The 26445-nt window shown below is 47.8% G+C and overlaps 1 protein-coding gene across 4 annotated transcripts in view; it reads left to right on the forward strand.

Annotated features, from left to right (window-relative positions):
- The window catches only part of CYRIA (CYFIP related Rac1 interactor A), a 99565-nt gene that overhangs the window by 14940 nt on the left and 58180 nt on the right, over positions 1-26445 (forward strand). Inside the window, exon 1 of one of the 4 annotated variants that reach the window (XM_005212933.5) lies at positions 1-25418. This exon is cut by the window's left edge and continues 14940 nt beyond it. The exons of the other annotated variants lie outside the window; for them this stretch is intronic. The gene's annotated coding sequence lies outside the window, so the exon portion shown is untranslated. The remainder of the gene's footprint in view (positions 25419-26445) is intronic. 4 annotated transcript variants of the gene reach the window in all.

Raw genomic sequence — 26445 nt, forward strand, 5'->3', positions numbered from 1 at the left:
CTGTCCATGAGATTCTCCAGGCAAGAATACTGGAGTGGGTGGTCATGCCCCCCTCCAGAGGATCTTCCCGACACAAGGATTGAACCCGCATCTCTTAGATCTCCTGCGTTGGCAGGTGGGGTCTTTACCACTAGCACCACCTAGGAAGCCCTCCCACTTTCATATCTGCTCCTAATTCGAATCTTGCATCTTCAGGATGCTTGTAGGATAAAGCTGTCCCAACTCAGAGCAGTTGGTCCAAGTCACTCACTAGGGTTGGATTCTTGGGGGGGTAGGGTTGCAATTCGTGGATATTGAGGCTGGAGGATGTTCTGAAATCACTTGGAAGCTGTTATGGCCTTTCAACAAGGCAGTGATGAAAGAGGGTTTCCAGCCAGATGTGTGTGTGTGTCCAGGTGTGTATGACATAGTTGGAAATGACTGTTCATTCACGAGGGATGCTGGGGGGAGTGATTTTTTCCTCACTGGTGTGTCAGAGGATGGGTTGGTTTAAAAATTTTAAAAAAGAAAAAGCAAAGATTTTTCTTGCTATTTGGATGTCTTATTGTTATTCAGCAACTCTTTTTGGACATTGGGCTATGCTCAGGCATCAAACCAGGTGCTCACGTAGACACAGCATATCAACACATTCCTTATGCGCCTTGCTAGAGAAACCATACTTCAAAACACAGGGGATAAGACCCTTTGCATGACCTGGCTTCAAATGCATGTTGCAGAGGTATAAAGGTGGGGAAATAAAAAGTCACTGTATCTGATAGTAAAGGGCTGGGGGTTTACTTCTGTACCTGCTAGTGATCTGTGTAAAGTGAGTGACAGCCTTTCAGAGCCTTCATCTCCTCACCCACTGGTGGACTTGATCTTCAGCTTTCCCTCCCAGGGATATTAGGAACATAACAAGCTTTGCCAACAAATGAAAAGGTCTGTACAAATTGCAAGGAGTTACTCACAGGGCTGTGAGAGACCTCTGTTAGCAATGAGGGACCTGGTGAGAGGTTTGGATCACATCTAATATTCATTCACAACTTAATTTTTGTAAACTTTGCTGCTCCTGCTATGTCTCTAACTGCCTGTTTGGGCTTTCTTCCAGCTTTCAGAACTGCTTTTCCTGACTTTTTATTAGCGTCTGGTTTTTGCAATTCAGTGCAATGCTTTAGAAGTGTACACATGTATGTATTTACCTAAACACCGTGGGGCCGATTGTTTTTTGACCAACATTATAAAAATGGAAGAAAAGGGTCAGGATTGTTGCTCAGAATATGAAAGGACTTGGGTTTTGTATGAAAACAGCACCGGTGGATAAGTAGGGCGTGGGAGGTGTCAGAAGTCAACCTTGCTCTGGTCAGGGTAAGAAACCAAAAGTGTGAATTATTATCTTGTAAAAGCATGTAGGATGCCAGCTCTGTCAGATCCCCCCAAAAATAGCTGTTTAAAATGGAGCTTTCTGGTGAAAAGATCAGTTGCTGCAGAATCTAGAATGCTTTCCTTATATGTCAGAGAGCTGGGACAGAGCATTGAGCCAGCCTGAAATGTGTCTAAATAAATGATTAAGGTGACTCACTCATTCCCCATTGAAAAGAGCTTTGTGAAAAAGGGAAAGTAAGAGGGAAAGAAGAGAATAAAGCAGAGGCAAAGAACAATAGGATTTTAATTTTGAACAATAGGAAAAAGAAAATTGAATTAGTCACTCGTGTCAGATCCTGTGAGCCTCTGTTCTGAATGACTACCACCCTGTGAAGGTTTTAAGGTCAGGGTCTCCTGATGTTGAATTTCCTGGTGAAATAACACACCATTCCTGGGGCTGGTCCAGGGTCTGTGATGGGCATTCTGGGGATATTTGTCATGTAAGCCACTGCAGGGCTACACTGTCCTGTCCAGGAAGCCTTCCCTTAGCCAGAGAACAGTCTCTCAGCCGTGGGCAGAAGGTCTGAGGCTTGCCAGTTTAGTTCAATAAAGATGGAAGCCTTGTCACTCGGTTCTGCATGTCTTTTATTTATGTATCATGTTCTTTGACTACATCATCCCTGATACCAGGACCTGACCCAGAGACCAGTCAGATCTTTATGACTGGCTAGTGTTTGAATTGATCTGCAGTTTGCAAAAGAGATTTTTACACGAAAGGTGAGCCAATCTTGTTTTTAATCATATGCAGCAGTGATAAAACATATAGTTTTGTTCCCATGACTTACATCTCTTTGCTGTTTAATTCTGGGCCATCACTTAATCACTCTTAAGTCTTTGGGACCTCAGTCATAGAATGGACCTGATTCCTTCTTTGCTGACCTCAACATAATACCTATGAATATGAAATGACTTACTATGCCATCAGGTGGTGTATTAGTCAGTTTTGCTGCAGTAAGAAATAACCCCCAAGTTTCAGTGGCTGGTAGCAACAAGCCTTTCACTTACATCATGCATCAGGGGGCTGCTGTTTGGCTTTCATGGTGCTGACCCACAGTTCTCATTCTGAGACAGAGTCTAACTGGGCAGTTGCTTCTTGGAAAGTGTCCTCCTCTTGACAGGGAAGAGAGTGAGCAAGGTGGCAGAGACCTGATGCTTCTTGAAGCTTCTGCTCCTCACATCCTTTTCCTAAAAAGGGCAAATGGCCGTGTCCTGTATCGATTGTGTCCCCCTGCCATGGGAGGGAAGGTGGTGTTAATACATGAAGCCATATGGCAACCAGAAAGGCTGTATATTCTTTCTACAACCCCAGACACTGTAAACCTATTAAACCAGATGTGAATGTTATGTTCTTAGTAAAATAATAATTGATGGCCTAGTAGGAACTGAGCTCATATTGGGTGTTGATATTTACGTCAACTGGTCTAGACTGTTCCAGGACATTCAAATGTAGTCTCTCCAGGAGAAGAAATTTGAGGTCATTTACTCCCATCTGCTAGGGGTAAAGCCTAGCAGTGTGCCTGGCAAATAGTAAGTACTGGATACAGACTAGCTGCTCTGAATAATTCGACAGAGTCACAGCTACTCCAGTACTCTGGAGCCAAAGAATCAAGTAGGATTAAGGTTTCCAGCCCATTTAAGATGAGAACATTTGGCAACGCATGAATTTTAACTCTATGCTAGATCAACAGGTTTATCAGTTTAGTTCTTCACTTCAAATATAATCACATTTCTGAAGCCTTGTTGTCCCTTACACTGGAACTCATATCATGACATCAAAGAAGGTTCAGAGTGCAGACATAACCCAAGATCCCCAGCATTGTTCACGATCAGTGTCCTTGTGAGCGACAGTAATAACCACAGTTTTGACTGTTGTCATGTCTCTCTTTGGGGCTTTCCAAAACACTATTATTCTTCATATCTTGTTTAAAGAAATAAAAACCAAGGCCCAAGGATGTGAGGGCGGGCCCAAAGATGTGAGGGCGGGCCCAAAGGCCAAGCAGGAGATGTGGACACCAATCCTCCCCTCCCCAGCTGTGTGACCTTGGGCTAATGACTTGGCCTCTCTGTGCCTCATTGTTCACATCTGCAAGATACACGTGTTAATCCCTGCGTCTTCCTCCTGGGGGTGCTGTGATGATTTAGTGGGGCTGTGCTTGGCACAGAGCCAGTGCTCAGCACACTCGATGGATTTTAGGTTTTGGCCCCGGGCACAGGAGAGAGAGTGGTAGGCAGAGTAGCGCAGAGGTCTGGTCTTCCCTGTGACTGGTCTAGTGATGAGGCGTTTGATTGAGGCTGGGGTGTGGGACTCTGTGAACTGTAGAGGAAGGAAGGGATGAGGCCATGCTCCTGTACAAACAGCCCCCTGATGTGGTGCAGAGACTGGAAGATTCCTCAAGGTCCTCGCGTGGGCTAAACCTGAGCCTAAGGGGTCTTGGGGCCCGCTGGGCTTCCCATTTGGGCAGGACTTCTAGTCACTTCCGGTTGGGGGCCTCCAACTGGCACTGCCCCATAGCACAAGGGACGGTCACAAGGATGCTTGTTCTGGGCCCCTGATCGTGTCTTGCTGACAGCCCAGGTCAGGCAGTGTCCGACCAGCTTGTCCAAGGCATGAGGCCTCTACATGTGAAGTGGAGCTCAAGAAGCACGCTCAGAGCCAACCTCAGGCAGGAAGGCTCAGGAGACCCCCGGGGGCCGGTTCAAAGGCAGGTGAGTGCCCTGCAACCCTCTGGGGGTCCTTGTAAATAAACATCACCCTCTATTTCCCCGTCAGACCTTAAGTAGACAACTTCTAAGAGGCCAGCGTAAATTGCATTTTTAACCTGCAAATTATGAAACATTGTTTTGCTTTTTATTCTGTAATTGAGGGTTACCTTTTCTCTAACACCTTTAATTTAAATAATTTCATCCTGAGCGTCCAGGAATTTCAAAATCCACTTTAGCATCTAAGCCTTTTGTCACCAGCACTAACAGGTTTTTGCAAGACACAGCAGCTCATTTAGAATGCTGTGTTTTATTAATAGCTGGGAAAATACAGGCCTTATTTACATCTTTATCACTTTCCGATCTGTTGGCTAGTAGGGGAAGACATTCTGTATGTGGCTCTGATGTAGCATTCAAGTTCAAGGACACAGATTTTCAGGAGGATTCCCACCTGCGTGGTCTTCCTTCCTCTTCCCAACAATCCTGGACATCACGCTTTATGATTTAAGCGCATTTTATAGAATAGGAAACTAAGGCTCAGGGGCTCATAGGAACAGGTTATGGTAGCTGCTAAATGGAGCAGCCACATGAGGCTTGAGCTCACTGGCCAGGGCTGTGCCCAGAACCCTAGCTCCCTGTGCATGGACCAGCTTCTCTGGATTTCTGAGACTCTGCTTTTAGACAGTTCAAGACCTCTCCATTTTCAGGGCTACACTCGACCTCTGCTTTATAGGTTGACCAAACAGGCAGGATTCTTTGAGATCATCTAGACCAGGGATTTCCAATGTTGGATGTCATAGCCACTTGGGAAATGGTAATGTGTGTACAGCACACAGAGGAAATGGTGTGCTTGTGGTGAAGCTGCTTGTGGTCATAAGAGAGTGGCCTGGCCACCCTGACCTCATCAGCTATCTTCCTAGACTAAGGACATCTTTGCCACACACGGTTGGTCTGTTTTACAGATGGTAATACTGACACCTGGGGAGGGAAACACTAGAGCTACCTGGTGGCACTTGCGATTACATTCCGTGGCTTGCCTTAACATTTTAGTCACTCCAAATCTCTGAATTATTCATCAGCCATTTGTTACAAATTGTCAGGGACAGCTGACTTGACTGTGTGTATATGTATATTCACATGATCTCTTCCCAATTGGGTTATACATTGTCTAGGGACAAGGTCTCGGTCTTGTTCCCTTTCTTTTCTTACTGCCCCCCTCCACAAAAAAAAGATGCTAAGCATAATGACTTGGACTTTTCTATGTATTAAAGTGTAAATAAACTACCATCCATCCTTTTCCTTTAAAATAAACTGTGGCATCCTCCTACGTCAAGTATCTCTTCTTCCGGAACACATTCCCAAATGCCCCTGGCTGTAAATAATCTCTGCCTTGTCTCATCCTCCAGCACATTTTCTTGGTGACATCTTGAGCTTTTACTGGTTTTTATCTTGTGTTAGAATCGTCGGTGAATGTATTCCATCTCCTTTTCCAGTAATACGACCACTTTGAAATCAGTTTCTGTTACGTGTGGTTCACATAACAGAGTGGCATTTACTTAACAGGCATTCAATTCAGATTCAGTGTTTTCGCAAGCCTCTATTAGACGCTGCACCAGGGCTGTAATATGGGAGCTCACTTAAATTTTAGCAGCCATGTGAGATGGGTGGCGTATATTAGCTTCATTTTATACTGTAAGGAGACTGAGACTGCAAGAGAGGAAGTGCCTATTTAAGGCTGTTTAAGTTGAAGTCAGGACCCTGCACTCCAAATTCCACACCCTTAGCTCCTCGTCCTTGCTCACAATGAATGTTTGCTGAGTAGAAATACAAGCCAAGAAGACGGGACTTCATTAGTTTAGAGGCTGATAAAGGCCCGGCATAAGGCTTGTGTGATTTTTGTTAGTGGCCGGAAGAGTACCCTCGTGTTGGGGAAAAAATGAAAAGAATGTTGGTTCTTATGAATGTTTTCTGCTTGCCTGCCAGTTGTCCCCAGAACATCTGCAAGTTCAGATGAAATATGACTTTCAGATGAAAGAATGTTCTAACTGACCCAAGTCTTTCTTCCCTGCAATGAAAACAATGGGAATTTATACCTTTTTGTTTTGCTGTTAACCAGATTCCTTGAGAATCAGTTTCCTTGATAGATGAGGTAAATCTAATCAGCTGCTGATCTCCAGGAGACTTAATGGTTGTGTCTTTGTGTGTGTGTGTGTGTGTGTGTGTGTGTGTTTATGTATGCAGCAGAGCTATGAAAATCCTGCTTTATTTTTCTGCTCTACTTTCCCCTTATTTCCCATGGCAATCACTGACCCCATTCCAAGTTAAAGACCACACCCCCAAAGGTAGCAGAAACCATGTACAGTGATGCTGGATTCATCTTCCATGTGATTATCTAAGTGTGGCCTCCAAGGAAGTCATTTCTCCAGCCCTGTTAATTCCTGACTCTAATCAGAGCCCCAAAGCCCCTAATCAAGCTTCTGAGTTTGGTGATGGCAAGTGCCTTCATGACCATCTGGGAAGAAAACATGCCAAGAGGAAGCTTCTGCCAGATGACAGTGGTTAAGCCACAGCACCTGCTGGACAGATGCATCTTGAATAGCAGGATAAGCCCCTTCTCCCTGGGGAACGTGGCAGAGAGTGCCCAGAGGAGAAATGATCATCCATGGCTAGAACTCAGTGAGGCTAGTTTTCCACGGGGTTACCAGTCCTCTTGTGGCCCCCTGGTATGATAATTCTCATTTTAGAGATGCATACACTGAGTCATCTCTGACTCAACCCTTCCACTACAAGGACTGACTGTAGAGTCTTTCTGGGTCCAGTCCTAACCTCCTTTTATGGCAGGGTGGACACCATGACCAAGAGGTTCACACCAACTCTACCTTGGATCAAATCCCAGCAACAGAGTAGAGATGCTGAGATGCTGGCAGAGGGTAACGAAGATGGATGTGCCCTGGTGCCCTTGCCTGCTTCCAGGTCTGCATGTAGATGAATTTGACTTCTAGGCACCAGATCTTTCCAGTGTAAGGTACTGGGTGGAAATGAAGGGTGATGTATATTCTGCCTTGAAGACACGTCTCAAGGAGCGTTCTTTCTTAGAGTATATTCTTACATCAAGGAACTGGTCCTGGTGGGAGATGATCAGAAGGCAGTCATTCATTTCCTCATTCATTGAACAAGTCATTTAAAAACACTATGCCTGGGTGGGCTCCAAAGGTATGACAGGGAGCAGGGCTGACATGGGCTAGGTTCTGAACATGCACTTACAGGATGTCTAATTCTGGGTGAATATGGAGAGAACTGGGCTTCCCTGGTGGTTCAGAAGGTAGAGAACCTGCCTGCGGTACAGGAGATACAAGAGACCCGGGTTTGATCCCTGGATTCGGAAGATCCCCTGGAGAAGGAATGGCAACCCACTCCAGTATTCTTGCCTGGAGAAGTCCATGGATAGAAGAGCATGGCGGGCTACAGTCCATGGGGTTGCAAAGAGTTGAACACGACTGAGTGACTAAGCTCATAGTATAGCATGCATAGAACTAGGGATAAAGTCTTTGTAGGGAAAAAGGTGTGTACTGTAAATAAAATTGTACAAGGGATGTTTCTACACAAGTATTTATCAACTTTTGTATATCTTGTTTCATTTTTATTATATGTCTTTTTAAGAAAAGAAGCATGCTGTCCATTGATGTCCCTTGAAAACATCCTTGGCTGGTCTGGATAAGCTGGAAACTGCTCAAGTCTGCTTCTTTCATGGTTTTGTATCATGCAGGCAGGCTTGCGACACTGTCAAATCCTAAGATGTTGGTGAAGGTTCTATCTCTAGGCCCTGGCTTTTTTGTTCCCCCTGCCTACAGATGCCTTTTGGCTGTGGCTGCCTTTCTCTGGGCTAAATGCTATTTATTGTTTAAGCTGCAGTTCAGAGATGACCAGCTAAAACCATTCATTCATGCATTTGATAAATATTAATTGAATGCCTACTTTGTGCCATGCAGAGTTCCATGTACTGGGCCTGTGAGACATTAGTGAGAAAAAGTAGATAATAAAGTTAGTATCACTCAGGCAAAAGTAATAAAATAATGTTTATTGCCTTCTAGCTTATTAGAAGGTCAAAAGAGCATGGGACAATGTGGAGTAAGGGGATACATTTGGATCTGTGCTGGATGTACTTTAAAGGTAAAGCCAAAAGAACTTCCTGGAAGGTTGGATGTGGGCTGTGAAATATAGAGGAGGCTAAAATGACTCAATGTTTTGTGCTAAGAAACTGGATGGATGGAAATGTCATTAGCTGAGATGAGAAAGACTGGATGAAGTAGGCTAGGGAGCAGGGAGGAGTGAGGAGTTCATTGTGGGGCCACATTAAGTTTGAATTCAGCATCCAGGTGTGGCGTTTGAGCAGACTGTGGTTAGTGCAAGCAAGGAAGAGGTCTAAGATGGAAATACCCATTTAAGATTTATCAAAATATAGACAACTTGAAAGCCGTGAAGCCAGGTGAGGTCACTAAAGGCATGAGTCCTGATAAGGAAGAGGAGGACTAAAGATGTGAGTCCTAGGGAATGCCAATGTCAAGAGTTCTAGAGAAAAAGAAAGGGAACCAACCAAGGAGACAGGGAGAGACAGAGATTAACTAGGAGGAAAAATAAGAGACTGTGATCTCCTAAGATTTTCTAGAAGGAACGATGACTCAATCATGCAGAATTGCTGATGGTCTAGTAAAGATGCAGGCTGAGAATTGACCATTGGATTTATCCTCAAGGAGGTCATTAGCGTCATCCACCTCTGACCCCAGCCCACCCAGCTTACTTCCTCTGCATACCACATGGTCCTTTCATGATGCGCCTCTAGGCTGTACTCATTTGATCTCTTTAAATAGCTGTGCCTGCACAAAATAGCTGCATGTCTGCAGTCTTGAGACATCTTCACATGGATGATTCACTTACGTAACATAAATGAGCACCTACTGTGTGCAGGACTGATCGAGATAGAATAAAGCTGCTAAGTCAATCGCGTTGTCCTCTGCCCTCTTCTTCTAGCCTAAGGAGTACAGCAAGACTTATACAGAATCTGTTATCACAAAAGAATGTGATTGATACAGTAAAATTATGGGAGCTCGGAGGACAGAGAGATTTTCCTTGGGGGTCAGTGTTGAAACCATGTGCATGTAGCTTTTGAGTTTGGTCTTAAAGGATGAATAGGATTTGGATTTCAGGAGATGGAGTGGAGGGAAGACTATTTTAGATAGAGGGAAATATAAGAGCAAGGGCATGCAGGTGGGACAGCTGGAAGGGTGACACTGAGCCTGAAGGCAGGGTACAGGAAAGAAAGAAAAGAAGGTGAGGCTAGAATTTAGGCTGGGACCTGGTGAAGAGGACCTTAATAATTAGAAGCTGGGCTTTTATTTTTTAGCCCATGGAGAAATCATTAAAGGTCTTTGAGCTGTGGAGTGGCGTAATCATAGCTCTGCTGCTTCAGGAAGAGTCATCTGGCTGCCTGTGCAAAACCATCCAGGAGAAAGATAATAAAGACCTAAATTAGGGCAGCTGCAGTGGGAGGAGGGGGAGGGGCCGTGTGAGAATCCACAGAAGCGGAGTCCCCAGGACCTGGCGTTGGAGAGTGTGGGCTGCCTGGATTGTAGCTGGGGCTCTGGGCCCTCCCTAAAGACCACATGCATGCGTGTGTGCTTGCTGAGTCGCTTCAGTCATGTCCCTATAGACTGCAGTCCACCAGGTTCCTCTGTCCACGGGATTCTCCAGGCAAGAATACTGGAGTGGGTTGCCATGCCCTCCTCCAGGAGATCTTCCTGACCCTGGGATCAAACTTCTGTCTCTTATGTTCCCTGCGTTAGCAGGTGATCCTTCACACTAGTGACGCCTAGGAAGCCCCCTTCTTCAAGTGCCAGGTGGCCTTGGTGGCTGCTCTTGCTTATCACCTCCACCCCCATCCTCTTCCAAACTGTGGGTGCTCAACCTTCACCTCAATGAAATGAAGCTGGCTTATTTTTGGAACTCTGTGATGCCCATGGTCTCTGCATTTAAGAAACAAATTAACGCTGTGCCTTTTAGGACTCTCCATCTGCATGGTGCCCACTCAAAATAGGTAATTGTGGAGATGTGAGCAATGTGCGCTCTGGCAAGGGCTCCTCTAGGTCACCTCCAACCTCCAATCTCTGATCTGTTTCATCTGATCAGTTGCATACAGCGTTTTCAGCAATAGTTGAACAAAAGGAGTTCTCAAAGCCTCAAGAGGGTAATCTGCAGTGCCACCCCCACCAGCAATGTCCTAGGAAATGCCAAGTGACCCAGATGGGGTCCAGGCAGCCTGCCTGATTATTCTTCCTCTGAAAATGCAGCCTCAAGAGCGTAGCCTTTGTACCAGAGGTTAGAAACCCCCTCTCTGCCCAGTGATTCTTTCAGCATCAGCTAGAGTGGGCTGAGACATGGCAGGTAATGATGCCCAGGGGATCATTACTGAGTTCGGCTGCGAGGATGGAACCCCAGGCTGTAGGGGGAAGGGCCTGGCCTGCAGCCAGTCCCAGGATCCCAAGGCAAGTGGCAGCGACGGTGGGGGAGCAACCTTTGGGGCAAGGCTGGCTTCCTCCTGAATCTGCCATAAAAGGATAAAAGTGCTGCTATCTCATCCGCATTGGGTAGCATTGCTGGATGATAAATTTTTTAAAAGTGTGGATTTTCCTCCCTTTTTGCAATGAGTGTGTGTGTGTGTGTGTGTGTGTGTGTGTGTTTATGCGTATGCACGCTTTCATACAGTTTGCAGGCTATATGTGTTAACAGATGGATTCAGCCTCATCTTTATCTAGTGTTACAGAAGATAAAACTGAAACCGGGTGATATGCTGCCTTTTCAATTTAAGAGGAAAAACACTTTTTTAAATGCCTTTAAGGGAAGCCCTTCTGGTAGAAAAGAGCGGTCCAAAATATAGTCTGGCTTTACCCACAAGGCGGACCACAACAGAACCATTTAAAAGTGATTTTTCTCCTTCTCCCCGCCTTCCACCTGACTTCTCCAAAATATATGATCCCTGTGTCAGAAGTAGGCCAAGCTTTAAGGCTGTCATGAATTATGTATCAAGAGACATCCTTACCCAGGAGTCTTGAATGAATGCCCCATGGTTTAAATTTTATAGACTACCTCACCTCCCCCACAGTAGCAGCATTTTCTGTTGCTGCATTCTTCCTGAGATGGAAATAGAAAGTGTTTTACAAAAGGCAGGACAAAACGTTATGCTAATAAAGGTAATTGTGCAAGGCTTGGAAACGCTCCCCTGTGAAGGCAGCTTTAAGCCCTGCGCTCCAGGTCCTCGGTGAGCAGCCTGCCACGGCTTTGGTCTTTCCTGATTTCAACAGGAGTCAGACATCCCCAGGGTTTCCCTGGTGGCTCAGACGGTAAAGAATCTGCCTGCAATGCAGGAGACCTGGGTTCGATCCCTGGGTCTGGGAATATCCCCTGGAGAAGGAAATGGCAACCCACTCCAGTATTTTTTTTTAATTTTATTTTATTTTTAAACTTTACAATATGGTATTAGTTTTGCCAAATATCGAAATGAATCCGCCACAGGTATACCTGTGTTCCCCATCCTGAACCCTCCTCCCTCCTCCCTCCCCATACCCTCCCTCTGGGTCGTCCCAGTGCACCAGCCCCAAGCATCCAGTATCGAGCATCGAACCTGAACTGGCGACTAGTTTCATACATGATATTATACATGTTTCAATGCCATTCTCCCAAATCTCCCCACCCTCTCCCTCCCCCACAGAGTCCATAAGACTGATCTATACATCAGTGTAGAATCCCAAGGACAAAGGAGCCTGGCAGGCTACAGTCCATGGTGTCCCAAGAAGTAAGACACAACTGAGTGACTAACACAACAGCCATTCCCAGAGGCAGGACTGGTGGAGAGGAGAAACAGATCCACTGGGCAGGTCTCCCTGCCCACCTTTTCTGGCAAGGACTTTTGCCATTTCATCTGAATAGCAAGTATGTTTTACCCACCTATGTGTTCTGTAAGATTCAAGCTGAGGTTTGTGAAAATAATTATTTTATCTGAAACTGGGGACATTAACTGGATAAACAAAAAAGTTGGGTGTTTGGTGTTTGATTTTTTTTGCCTCCTTATTGCTAACCCGTGAATCGGAAAGTGAGTCCTGAACACACAGGTGCCCTGGGCGAGACGCTCCCTGGGTGCAGAATCCCAGAGGGCCTTCCGGACAAGAAGGCCTGGGGCTGCGGGCTGTGGTCTCCTCTGCTCTGAGTGCCATGACCTACTCTCCGTTCATTCTTCTGGGGAGTGCATTTTCATATTTGATAGCCTTGAGATAAGCTAGGGGTCATTCTTCATAGAGGCTTCTCATTTTTTTTTAATCTTTAATAAACCTTTTATTAAATATCTCATTTCATCCCTGTAACACATTGGGGATATGAAGCACATAGTGTGTTTCCCTCATTTTAGAGGTGAAATAATTGACAGCCAGGATGGAATAGTGTGTACGCACACATGTGCTCATGCGCGTGTGCACACACACGCAGAGGCATGATGTAAAATATAAACCTGACCGCGTCACCCTGTCCCTGAAAAACGGTGAAAGGTGAACAGTAGGAGCCAGCTGCCACGTGAAGGGTAGATTCCCTTACAAAGCTCTGCTGGCCCCTGTGGTCTGGCTTCCATTTCAGCCCAGGTTTCCCTCCCACCTGACCTATTATTGTCTCATAGTCCAGCCATACAGCAGAGGATGAGATGGTTGGATGGCATCACCGACTCGATGGGCATGGGTTTGAGTAGGCTCTGGGAGTTGGTGATGGACAGGGAGGTCTGGCGTGCTGCAGTCCATGGGGTGGCAAAGAGTCAGACACGACTGAGCGACTGAACTGAACTGAACCAGCCATACCCAACTCACAGAGTGTCTTACATCAGGAGCTTCATCACCTCCATTCATTTTTATTGCCTTATGACCTCTGTCTTCTTTCCCCCGTCTCCTTCTCAACCCCCATGTTGGCCTGGCTAAGTCCTGTGTGGATTCCAGACTTAGACATTGACCCCTCCACGAAGCCTTGACTGACTGGATTCCCACCACGTGGATGGAGTTCGGGGTCCCTCATTAGTGCTCCCACACGAGCCTCTGCTTCCCCCTTACAGCAGTCACCAAACTGTATTTTAATTCTTGTTTCTTGTCTTTATCTTTCCTGGTAGCTCCTGAGTTCCTAGTAAACACGGATGAGGGGGCCATACTTTGTTCTCAGAATCTTTATCCCCAAATGGAAGAAACACAGAAAGCTAGTGTCAGGCGGCAGGGCAGACCTCAGTGGGATTCCTTCTCCTTCTTGCTGTACCTCTGTTTGGAGGCACCCCCATTCAAGGGGTCAGCCCACTAGGCAGGGTTTTATACTGTCTCCTGTGTCGTTCAGTTGCATAGCTGCTCTCAGATTCCAAGATGAGGTCCCAGGAGGCATCTTATTTATCTCCTCTACTGACCCAGGCCCTTGGGACCACGTCTAGAAATATTGACCATTTTCGTAGGAATTTTTTAGTAGGAAAAAAAGTCAAGCCTGCTCTCAGGTCATTCTGAAGATGATTAATAATGAAGCAAAATGATTTTTTTATTTTGTAAAATAAAATGCAGGCGTTACTGAAGACATTATTGTACTGTTTCTTTCAATATTAGGACTGTAAATGAAAAAGAAAATAATTTGTTTAAGGCAAGAACATCGGAATCAAAGGGATTCACTAGTTTCAGTGCCTTCCTTTGGGCTTTAGTGCCTTTCTTTACTTCTCTTAGCCTGAGTCATGACCTGTTGCTGGGTCATGGACATGAGAAATGAATGAGAGATGAGCATGGAAGGGGCCAAGTTCAGCCAAGGATGGAGCCAAGTTCTCACCGAGTGGTGGTTACTTTGTAAATTTCTTTCCCTGGAACTACCCTGCTTCCATCCTGTGGCCCCAAGTCCTACCTGGACCACAATTAGCTTATGCCTACGCTCCAAGAAGACTCTTGAGAGTCTCTTGTGTTGCAAGGAGATCCAGCCAGTCCTGAATATTCATTGGAAGGACTGAAGCTGAAACTCCAATCCTTTGGCCACCTGATGTGAAGAACTGACTCATTGGAAAAGACCCTGATGCTGGGAAAGATTGACGGTGGGAGGAGAAGGGGAAGACAGAGGATGAGATTGTTGGATGTCATCACCCACGCGATGGACATGAATTTGAGTAAGCTCCGGGAGTTGGTGATGGACAGGGAAGCCTGGCATGCTGCATGGGATTGCAAAGAGTTGGATACAACTGAGGGACTGAACTGAACTGAATTCTCCAAGTTTCACCATTTAGAGTTCAGAGACCTGAACAAAAAGACTCACTGAGCAGTCACAAAAGTACCCTCAACTAAGAGTCAATAGAAAACCCCACAACAGGCCTGGGGCAGTGCACCCCTCCCCTGGGCCAGGGGCCCCTCATTCTTAAAGAGGATTGGGGGAGGGGAGCAGGTACTCAGGTGGCTTCCAGCCCTGGCATCCTGCGAGCCTAATTGGTAGCTGAGTGACCTGTCATCAGTCGACCAGGATAAATCAATAGACCCTCGTCATTCTGCTGGCAGCTCTGGTGCCTGAGAAGCCGCTGGGTCCAGCTACATCTAGAACTAGCTCTGAACCCTTGGGGTTTTAATTACAGGGCTTTGTGAGTCAGATGGCTCATGGTCAGGGAGACACTGAGGGGGGTCCCGTCCTGTCATCTGCTCCCTGAGAAATGGGCCGCCTCTCCCAGTCCAGCCCAGGGACAGGGAACCGAGAGGCTCGCCGGGGGTCTTCCAGGAAAGACTTGTGGCAAAGCTTCTCCCCACAGCCCTGCTGACTTCAGGCCCCAGAGGAGTTGGGGCAGTTGGTATGTGGCATGTCATCGCTTTTCTCTTGTGAGCATCTGGGCCATGCCAGCCCGCTTCCCCTGGTGCTTGGAGGGTTTCTTAACCAACGCTGTTTCTGCTTCGGGTGGTTTGTGCTAAATGCATTTGCAGTCCCAAGTGGTACAAGGGATAAAAGGATTGTCTTTAAAAAAAAAAAAAAAGTGGTTTGTGAATGTGTGGAAAGCCAGACTGCCTGCTGTGTGTTTTTAACAATCACCTCCCCAGAGAGGGTTCAAAAACTTCACCTTTCAAGATGCTTCAACTCCTATTAGAAAGTGACTTAAATAAGGTTGCTTTTCTGACGACGGCTGGCTGCTGTGACTGTCAGGCTGGCGATTATTTGTTGAAGCTGAGTCCCCAGGGCTGGGATGTCACACCATTTCCTCCCATCTCCCTCCCAGAGGAGGTGAAATCCCTCTTGTCAGTTTCTTCTAGCTGGTGTCCCTGTGATGGAGGGTGCACATACACGAGTGTGAGTCTACTAGAGAGACTACACTTTGGGTCCCAGCTAGACTCATTGCTTTTCCCACAGATCATTACTGAGCACCTACTGTATGCCAGGCACTGTGCTGGTGCAGAAACTCATATCCTTGGGCTGTCGCCCTGTAGCACTAACCACCCTGTTCTGCACCCACTGACCCTCCAGGGTTCCTCCAACTGACCCAAGTTGCCTTTATTTTCCTCTTGGATGCTGATGTGTTCAGGGAACTTCAACAGGCCACATGTTTAAGTATCTTTAGTTCAGGGCTTCTCAACTTTGGCACTACTGACATTTGGGGCAAAATAAGTCTTTGTTTTGGAAACGTCCTGTGCATCATAGGGTGTTTAGCAGTATCTCTGGCCTCTACACACAAGACGCCAGTCGCACTGCACACACTCCAGCTGTGACAACCGGAAATGCCTGTAGACGTTGCCAAATACATCCTCACAACTTTGAAAGTGAAGATGAAAGTCTGTCAGTCATGGCCGACTCTTTGCGGCCCCATGGACTCCTCCAGGCCACGGAATTCTCCAGGCCGTGGAATTCTCCAGGCCAGAATACTGAAGTGGATACCCTTTCCCTTCTCCAGGGGATCTTCCCAACCCAGGGATCGAACTCAGGTCTCCCGCATTGCAGGCGAATTCTTTACCAACGGAACCACAAAGGAAGCCCAAGAATACTGGAATGGGTAGCCTATCCCTTCTCTAGCAAATCTTCCTGACCCAGGAATCGAACTGGGGTCTCCTGCATTGAAGGCAGATTCTTTACCAACCAAGCTATCTTTACGTTTACTCAAATGCACTTAGGTCCACCGTCCTACCTTATACAGTCGTGTGTCAGGAAAGCAAGGATTCTTTGCTCCCAGTCTACAGTGAAAGTCATTGAGGATCAAGAAGGAGAGAAATGTGCTCAGGCCAAATGGTGAGTTGGGGGCACAGCTGTGGCTACAGTTTGAATCCCCCATCATCCTAACTCAGTGACTTCTGATGGATCCATGGAGTTGTGCCTGGTTAATGTTTAATAACTGACCCTCTGGGGAAAAACATAAACAAACCTGACTAGGAGTGTTTGCCAATTTCCACAGTGTAAGTATTCCCACATGGGCGGTTTCTAATTATAAGACCTCACTGAATGTGAAGTTGGGAAGACATAGGTATAATTGGCTCTGGTGAGCTGGTGCCATGGGTGCTTCTGTCCACACAGCATCCATACAGTGGTCTTTCTGTCTTCCAAACCTTGTTCTTCTACGCTTTCTACCATAAACACACACTCTTATGACTGTGAGGTATGATTGGGGGTATGATTAGGCTAGTCAGGGTTTCTGATCACCTCTGGATAACTATAGAACAGTTAGAGTGGAATTTTCTCCCTTTTCTTTTAGATGGACATCCAGTTTCACAATCTTTCCATCTAAGGAGTTACAGGAGCTCATCAGGAGGGTCTCCTGGACAGAATGAACTCTTAGGCATGAACGAAGTGTTTTGCTCAGCATCAGACAAGTTGACTGGGAGGTACTTCGCGGTACAAAGTAGTGATGGCCACTGGGCTGCAGGGTTCCATATACCATTCCAGAATACCTAGGTGGAATCTTGGCTGGAGTTTTAGTTCAGGCATGAGCTCAGCTTCTGTAAGCCTCAATTTCCATGGCTGTGAACATTGCCTCATCACTGTGGTTGTAAAGAACAAATGAACTGTCTTATGTCCCAGTCTCAAATGCCTACTCTCCCATTGGCTGGTCAATGGAATGGCTGAAGACTATATTGCTGTAAGCTTATTAAGATCAAGAACCTGGTGGGCTACAGTTTATGGGATTGCAGAGTCAGACATGACTGAGCACTTAGTTGGTCTTGACTCTTTTTACCTTGGTCATGGTTCAATGCCATTTGCTCCTAGCCATCTTCTCTGTGGTCCAGCATTTGACGTGGGGAGGGGACCTTGAAACTGTGGGAGGAATTCTCAACTGAGTTCTTATCCCACTCTTGGTGCCACCTCAATATATAAACTCAGGAGTACTTTGGTGTCACTGGAGCGTAGGCAGGCTCAGCGGAGGGGCGGGAGTATGCCGTGACATTTGAATTTGACCTTAGAAGTGGTAGGAAGTACTAGCAGAGTTTTAAACAGGGAACACACATCATCTGATATGCTTTAGAAAGCTCTTTCTGCAGAACATGGGTCTGAGTCCAGGCAGGATGAAACCAGTCGGGAGGCTGGTATAAGAGAACAGTCAAAAAGCGATGAAGCAAAAACGCTGACTGGTGCAGGCCGAAAGTGCTATGAGAGTTCAGACAAAACAGAGGTCCGTGTGGACTGGGTATCAGAAAAGTATCAGAGAAGACTTCTTGGAGGAGGTGAGACTGCTGCTGGCCTGGATGGATGGTAAAAAGGAGGGAGGTGTGTGGAGAGGTAAGTCTAGGCTGCAGAACAGGGCGGAAGAGCACTGGGCTTAAAGTGAGAGGTTATATAATGGTGGTTCTCTTTCAGTATGGACCTGATCATGGAGAGATTTGAACACGTCTTAGGAATATGGGTTTCGTTAGAAATTAATGGGTCTCAGAAGGACGATGCATTTTTCTGTAGTCAGTCTGATCTCATCCCAGGCATTTTTTATGTCCATGGTTCCCCCTTCTCTCCCCCTAGGGCCAGGTGTAGGGTGTCTGGGACCCTGATGGGGAGGTGTGTGCATTTGCCCCCTACATCCCTGTGCTATTGAGAAAGGCAGAAGCCCTGTGCATCTTGAGGATGAATGCTGATTTAACGATTCCTAATTTGCCTCGCAACAGAGGGGGGCCCAGGAACTGGAGCAGCTGTGCTATTGTCTGAGGGTCCCCAGTATTTGTCTGCCTGGGCCAGGGTTACGGGCATCTTGTCATCAGCTCAGATAAGCCGGCTCCCAGCTGTCACTGCAGCCCGTTCTCATCACTGTTGCCGCTGTTGACAGGGACCCTCTCCTCTTCCTGAGCGTAATGCACGGCCCCTCATCTCTCCCATCCCTGCTTTGTGAAGGTGTGTCTGGCTCTGTCTGGGAGGGTGGAGTCTGACTAGCCTCATCACGTGCGAGAGAAAGGAGATTTGTACTTTCTTTGAAGTTTTAGAAAACAGAGCTTGCTGGGAAATGACATGAGCAGAATGTCATTACCACTGAGTCTCACGTGAGGAAAACTGAGGCTCAGAGGGGTAAAGCAACTCACCCAGGGTTGCACAGCAAGAGTCAGTGGGGTGAGAACTAGAACCTGTTGGATTTGGCCTGAGGTGTCTGCAGGAGGACCTCCGCTTTCACAGCTTTCAGCAGAGGCCTGGCTTGTCAGAAAACCACTCTCTCCAAGGGCAGTATATAATATATATCCCAGGCTAAGTTCTTTTAGAAACACTCCACTGAAGGGCTGTCTTAGACCTTGAGAGCCCTGAGTTCCAAAGACCTCTCCATTCGTGATGCAGATAGTGCTGAGTGATGTGCTTGGGCTCTGAGAGAGATTTAGGGTCAGAGCAGAAACTGGAGCCCAGATCTCTCGCTTCTCAACCCCCTGTGCTTTGCCGCCTCCTACCCCTACCCCGACCCTACCTAGCCTCATGGCGTAAGCAAGGCCTCTGTAGAACAACCAACCCAAACCACTTCAATGGTGCCTTGTGTCAATGACCAGGGGCTGCTTGGAGTTTGCAGGTGGTTTGTGGTCCTTGGGTGGTACTTGCCCTGTGAGACTCTTGTGGCTTTTGGGTGCAGGAGTGCGGCCAGGCTTTGCACGAGGTGCTGGAGTGCAACAGGGTCGTTGGGAACTTGGACAACAAATGCCTCCAGCCAGACTGGCTCTCAGGCTGTGCTCAGTCCAATCTGGCCATGGTACCATTTCTTAGTTACCTCCAGGCAGCACTGACTTCGAACTTCCATAACAATCATTGACTCTGATAGCCCAGGTCAGTTTTTGCTCCACTTATTTAGGGGGCAGTTGTATTTGCTGAATTTGAGGGCTTCCCTTATGGCTCAGATGGTAAAGAATCTGCCTGCAATGCAGGAGATCTGGGTTCAGTTCCTGGGTTGGAAAGATCCCCTGGAGAAGGAAATGGCAACCCACTCCAGTATCCTTGCGTGGGAAATCCCATGGACAGAGGAGCCTGGTGGGCTACAGTCCATGGGGTCACAAGAAGTTAAACATGACTGAGCACACATGCACTGCACGGACCACTTTTTTTTTCTTTTTGGACTGGCCACTTTTTATGTTGGGTCGCCCACATGCCTAAAAGGGAGAGATCATTACCACTGAGCAGACAGGGCAGCCAGGTGTCCAGGTGTCCAAAAACTACAGCTCATGACTGTTGGGCACAAGACCCCAGGCTCTTTCCACAGCTCCGTCCTCCCACTAGTACAAAAACATCTGATAGACGAGCTCACTACTTGGCCACACAGAAAGGATGGGCATGTGTAGGGTCCTCCACAACCTGATGCCAGCCTCTTTCTACTGTGTTTCTGCTGCCTCTTTCTCCCTCTCTAGCCACCCTGAGCCATTCACTGCCCCCAGGGAGGCTGGATTTTACAAACTTGGCCATGAGTGTTTGTCATTTGTGCAGGACTTTGAGCTCATTGTGATAGCTTGTGAAAATTAGGAAGACGTGGGCCCCTCCTCTCAAGGCACTTTCGCTCAGTGGCAGAGAGAGCATATGAACATAAATAGCTGTGGTGCTTTCGAGGCTCATTTGATCTTCAGAGTAGCCCGGAGAGGCTTGCTCATGTATGTGGCTGTACGGCTGCACTGAGCGGACTTTGCATCTGAAGATCAGAGAGGTAGTGAGGGACCAGAGGTCACGGAGCCCAAGCAAGACCCAAGTTCAGGCTAGACCGAGGTTTCCTGGCTCCACCACGAAGCATTCAGTGTTTAGGCTTGCACCACCGCCGATGGCCGTGCATGCAAGCCTGTTAAGTTGTGCCCTCGTCCTTCCAGAAACGGGGTGTTCCTGGAGTTGTAGCCTTGGGAAGGGAGGCAGGAACATGAAGGAGCCCCAGAGATCTGCGATTTGACTGTGCTGGTGCTCAGGCTTGTCAGGGAGAGGAGGCTGATCTCCTTGGATCTCTAAGGTGTCTCCCACTCTCTGACCCCAGGGGATGACCTGATGGAACCAACCTTGTGATTGTCACACATGAGGCAGTCACGTGATGTGCGCCCGACGTCCGGCACCGAGTGAGGAAGAGTGAGGGTTGTGTCGCCCCTGTCCCCCTTTGCTCTCTGACGGTCTGGGATGGCCTGAGCCCAGGTTCTGTCGCTGTCTGTCTATGGGCTGTTTCCTGCTCCAGTCTGGGCTCCTTGCCCTTAGCCCCTAGCGCAAGGGGGTCACATGCTGAGATAGAAGAAGCAGGAGTCAGTCAGGAGAACTGTGTTCTGGTCTTGGTTTTGCCACCTACTTGCTGGGTGCTGTTAACTAAGTCCCTTCCCTCCCTGAGGTTTCAGGCATCCCCTAAATGGCACGACCAATAATTTTAATAATAGTAATAGCAATAACTTGATAGCAGTAGTGGGTTGAATTGTGGTTTATTCTCTCAGTTGTGTCCAGGTCTGTGCGAGCCCATGGACTGTGGCTCCTCTGTTCATCAGATTTTACAGCCAAGAGTAATGGAGGGGGTTACCATTTCCTACTCCAGGGTATCTCCCTCACCCAGGGATTGAACCCACATCTCGGCGTCTCCTGCTTTGGCAGGCAGGGAACCCTGGCCACCGGGGAACCCCAGAGAGTTGAATAAGATAAGTCCACAAAAGATAAGTCCATGCCCTAAACCCCAATGGCATATGAATGTGACCTAATTTGGAAAAAAAAAGTCTTTCTCTTAATCAAAAATCATCACTAGCAGACACTTCTATGCAAAACAAGAGGCTGGCTGTGTGCATTATTGCAGGGCCCTGTGGCCTGTGTCTTCACCAGTCCCTCTGGGGGTCTCTGGGCTCCCCAGCACCACTGAGCTTTCCTGGGCTGTCAGAGAATCACTGGACCAGAGGTCCTGGGATGCCCCTGATTAAATAACTGCAGGAAACAGCTCTTAAGAGAATGGACTTAGTGCCTGTTGCTCTCTTGTTAGCATTTCACTTGTATTGATGTGTGAGATTGATTTAAGACTGATTTCCTGTTTCAGAAGAACAGCAGATTCTTTTTTCCTCTTGATCAGAGATTCTTAAGAAGGCGGAAAAGAAACAAAAAGCTTAAGAAACAAAAAACAAGCTTTAAGTGCCGCCTCCCTCCTCCCCAGGCTCATAGAGTCAGAGGAGAGATCCCTGGACAGGTGGGTATAACCCCACACCCTCCAAGGGTTGGGGGATCGGTGCCTGCTGGCAATGGAGACAGAGCACCTGTCCCAGCCCTGCACCCCCTTCCAAGGAAGCAGGGTCTTGGGTCCTGTCATGGGTGGCGGTTTCTCCAGCAGGATGCAGCAGCTTCTCTTTGCAATGTTTCCTGTCCTGTTGCCTTGGGCCGTCGGAGATGAGAGAGACGCCGAGCCCTCAGGTCTGGGGGACTGGCTGGTTATCAGAACACCTGCCTGTTGAGGTTCTGGGTGCGAGGGCACCAGGTGCCCAGCAGTGCTTTCAAAATCTATTGCTGAACAAGTCACACCCTTGCTTCCCAAATCATAGGATATCCGCTTTATCATCAGCTTGCCTGTTTTATCCGTAAGGCCCATGAGGCCAACAGGTGTAGAAGACTTTCTGGTGAGCAAAGGGAGAGTGGATTGTTGCAGAGGAGTGTTTGGGTAAATTAGAAAGCAGGAGATCATGCAGTAGCATTCTCCACCGAATCAGTGAGGCTTAAAAGAACCCACCCCCGGGACTGTGGTTATAGCAGGGTGACAAAAGGTCTTTGTGTGCCTGGGACAGGACTGGTTAATGCGTGTTGTCCCAGCGGCACGATAATTATTTTAATTTTTTCCTGTTTTCTGATTCATTGATTTCTGTTGCAGTCCCTCAGTTTATTTTTTATTTTTTTGGCTGCACCATGCAGCACGTGGGATCTTAGTTCCCTGACCAGGGATCGAACTCATGCCCCCTGCATTAGAAGAGGGGGTTCTCAACTTCTGGACCACCAGGGAAGTTCCCCAGCAGCATTATTAATAGGCCCTTTTCACTCTGGCAAGAACCCAGGTTTGGATCATAAGCTGCTTGATTACCTTAATAGTATGTAACCATATAGGTGGATACGTAGCATGGATACATAAGTGGATACATAGTATGGATAAAGTGTGGATAATATGTCTAAGTTTAAAGACCTGTACCTTTGTGCTTTAACAGTTCAAAAGTTGGTTGTGGGTTAGCACCATCAGTCATGGGCAGAGCCTGTCACCATCTCATGACACACGTAGCTTAGAGGTAAGACCATGGACCAAAATGTCAGACAACAGTTCAGATCCTTGCTCCTAACCAACTAGCTACTTATCCTTTAGGATATGATTTAGCTTATCTCAACTATAAATTAAGAATAATCATACGGCCTTCTTAGAGTTGATGTTATTACCATATAACCTATATAAAGCATCTAGTTCATTTCTGATAGATGACAGGTGTCAATAAATGGTGGCTGCCATGATGATGACGCTGACGTCATGACTGTTGTTATTTTGGCTCTAGTCTCCCCGTCTGTGAAATGATGAGGGATGTTCTCTGTCCTTTCCTGCTCCCCAGTTCCTCCTGAGTCTGAATTCACCTGGCACCCTTAGAACCCAGGCTCCCTGGTAGTGTGTGCACTCACTGCTCTGGGTGAGAACTTTTGGCAGAGTCTCATTCACCAGCTGCCCAGTGGGTCCCTCCCTCTGTGACACGGGCGCTGAGTTCTCAAGAACACTATCCCTTCCATCCACCCTGATGTCTCTCCCATCTTGGGTCCTCCCTCAAACCCTCCGCACCCCACCTCACTTCCTCTTCCCACGAGTGGTGCTGTGTCAATACTGAAGCCAGGAAGTCCTTTACTGGTGCTGGCTGACACCCAGGGGGTGGGAGCAGGGCTGCCACCCAGGAAGGGCTGGGGACCAGAATCCTGGTCCTGCCTGCTCAGCACCTTTCAATCACTATTTCCCGCCCTGGAGAGTTTCCTCCTTTCCTCCACCTTTGGCATGAAGGCAGTGTCTGCTTCTAGTGCGCCTCCTGTGTTCCCCGTTTCTTTCCACTAAGTGACTGTTCTGTGTGTCTCTTTCTTTCCTTTTTTCTTTTTTTTTTAAATGTAACTGCTTTGGGATGGAGTATGTGCATGCTAAGTCACTTCATTCATGTCTGACTCTTTGAGACCCTATGGACTGTAGCCCACCAGACTCCTCTGTCCATGGGATTCTCCAGGCAAGAATACTGGAGTGGGCTGCCATGCCCTTCTCCAGGGGATCTTCCCGACTCAGGGGTTGAACCCACATCCCTTAAGTCTCCTGTATTGGCAGACAGGTTCTTTACCACTAGTGCCACATGGGGAGACGGAATATTAACAGCATAGTAGTTAAGAGCAGGAATGGAGCCAGACTGCAGGAATTCAGCTCTTGTCTCTACTGCTCAAAAGCCAAGTCCGTTGGACAAGGCCTCAGTTTCCTCGTCTGTAAAAGCAGCTGGAAGAACACCTATCTGTCCAGTGTGTCAGGGAGTCACCAGGTCTCCAGTGTTCAGTGACGCCTGATGCACTGTGGGAACCTGATGAGCAGGAGTCGTATTTTTCTTCACACTGACCGGGGCTCCTGCTGCTGTGGGAGAGAGCGTTCTGAGGTTCCCTGACTCAGGGTGTAGGCCCTGCCACTGGTTAACCTGTGGCTGGAACAAGTAGGCTTTGCCCTGCTCTGGATTCTGAGTCCCCTCAGCTTGGAGGGCAGGCAGGTGGTCTTCCAGGCTCTCCAGTTCCCTCACCGTCTATAGGTATCACCTTCTGTCTGTCCAGTGGTTCCACTTTCAGAACCATTCAAAAATGGCAGACACACAGACGTCCTAAGCTATTTCTCAGCCCCCCCGCCCCTGAAAGGGGGAGGCGAGGTGGGCGGTGGACAGGAGGCAGTGAAAAGGTCCCAGGTCACTAGACTGGAGAAGGTCAGGAGATGCCCGTTCTGGTTTCGGTTCTGTCCTGTGAACCTGGAGAAGTCATTTTATGTCTCTGGGTTTTAGCTTCCCCATTTTTAACATGGGCTAATAACACCATGCTTTGTCCCTCTCTTAACACATTATTGATCCGGGAGTTTTTTGCAGAAACTGATGCCTGTGACCAGCCATTTGTAATGTAAGTGAATATTGGAACACTCCGGTCAATAATGTTTGGATAACAAAAGATGTATTAATACGTCTCTGGTCAAAAAGCTGTTACAATGACCAAAGAAGACAAGATATTGACAAGAGAGGCTTCCCTGGTGGCTCAGGTGATAAAGAAGCTGCCTGCAACGCAGGAGACACGGGTTTGATCCCTGGGTCAGGAAGATCCCCTGGAGGAGGGCATGGCAACCCACTCCAGCATTCTTGCCTGGAGAATCCCATGGACAGAGGAGCCTAGCGGGCCACAGGTCATGGGGTCGCAGAATCAGACACCACTGAGCACAAGCACTCAGGTGCTGCCACAGCGCCGCCTACTGGTGGTCTCGGGTGGTGCTGGTTTCCTCCCTGGGGCAAAGGGACAGTGGCTGTGGCTCCGGTCATTTGTAACCATGGCAACAGAAGCAGACCCGTGCTGATGTTGTGTGAGGTTGGGCTGCTGGTGGGGACCAGAGGCGGAAGTTGTCAGTGTCTTTCTTCACTTGACTCTGTGCTCCCTGACGGATCTCTGGCCTGTGGGTGACTCAGACAGGAAACCGCCAGCCGTCCCTTCAAAAAGCTTGGACTCGTCTCAAAGATACGCTTGCTTTTCATTGCTCTGTGTTTGTTTGGATGGTGGGGGAGTAGTTTACAGAATCAAGGCCAGAGCCCTGGAGCAGGCTTCTCCTTGGGAGGGTCTCCGTGATTGAATGGACAAGATGGAAGGAGGTAGGACCCTGTGAGGGCTGGGTGAGGATCCAAGCTATCTAAATGCTGGTCTGTGGGCCAGAGCCAGTGATGACACAGATCTCTCCAGAAGCTTGGCCCCAAATCCAGGTTGGGCTGTACTTTTTTTTTTTTTCCTTTTTTTTTAGCTTCTCTAGATGCACAACAAGTTTGGGGAACCACTGGAGTGGGTTGGACTGGTATCTAGGACTTGTCTTGGGGGGGGACCTCTGTATTCCCTGCCTACCATCTAGTACCCATTCAGATCCTGTAAAGTATTATTAGTTTTGATATTACAGAGTGATCAGGTTATTAGTTTAGCTTTCTATTTGTGTGGTTGTTCAGCTTACCAGGTGACTGCCAGCCTCAATGGTGCCCACTGGGAGTTGGGGGCCTTTCGTTGTGTCTGTAATTAAGTAAAGTGAACAAAAGGAAAAGATTCTGGAAGTACTTAGAGTCATGGTCTGGAGGAGACCCAGCATTCTGCTGGCCTTGACACTCTCAGTATTGCGATAGAAGAAAGTGTGATTCTTGCCGGACCCCACTGGGGGAGATCAAGTCCTAATCAAACACATGAAAATGGTTCTAATTTTGAGAGCATTTGAGCAGGACAGGGGTGGGGACGGGATCACACCCCCTGATACTGATTGCCTCGAAAGTTCCCAGGTCCTTTTGTGACACCTCTGGCTTCAGCCACAACCAAGAGGTGAGAGAGGTGGTCTCCCCTGGATTCTTCTTTAGAAAGCCACTGTAGTCAGGGGCCCTGGCACACAGCGCCCGTGGTGGGCACCCTTCTCCTTGGCCTGTGCTCTACTGGGAATTCACGGGCACGACCCCAAAGGTGGAGGAAACTAACTTCTCTCCCCGGCCCGACCCCGATCCCCCCACTCCCCACCCCGCTACCACCGTGACCTGGTTTCCCAAAATGCAAGGCTCAGAAATCCCTTTCTCATCAGGCAGGAGTTGCTGTGTTTTCTCTATCATTTCCTTCCCTTCCCCCGCCACTTCCTGTTTTTTCTTCCCCTTTCTC

This window comes from Bos taurus, chromosome 11 (assembly GCF_002263795.3).
Source record: "Bos taurus isolate L1 Dominette 01449 registration number 42190680 breed Hereford chromosome 11, ARS-UCD2.0, whole genome shotgun sequence".
Classification (NCBI taxonomy): Eukaryota; Metazoa; Chordata; class Mammalia; order Artiodactyla; family Bovidae; genus Bos; species Bos taurus.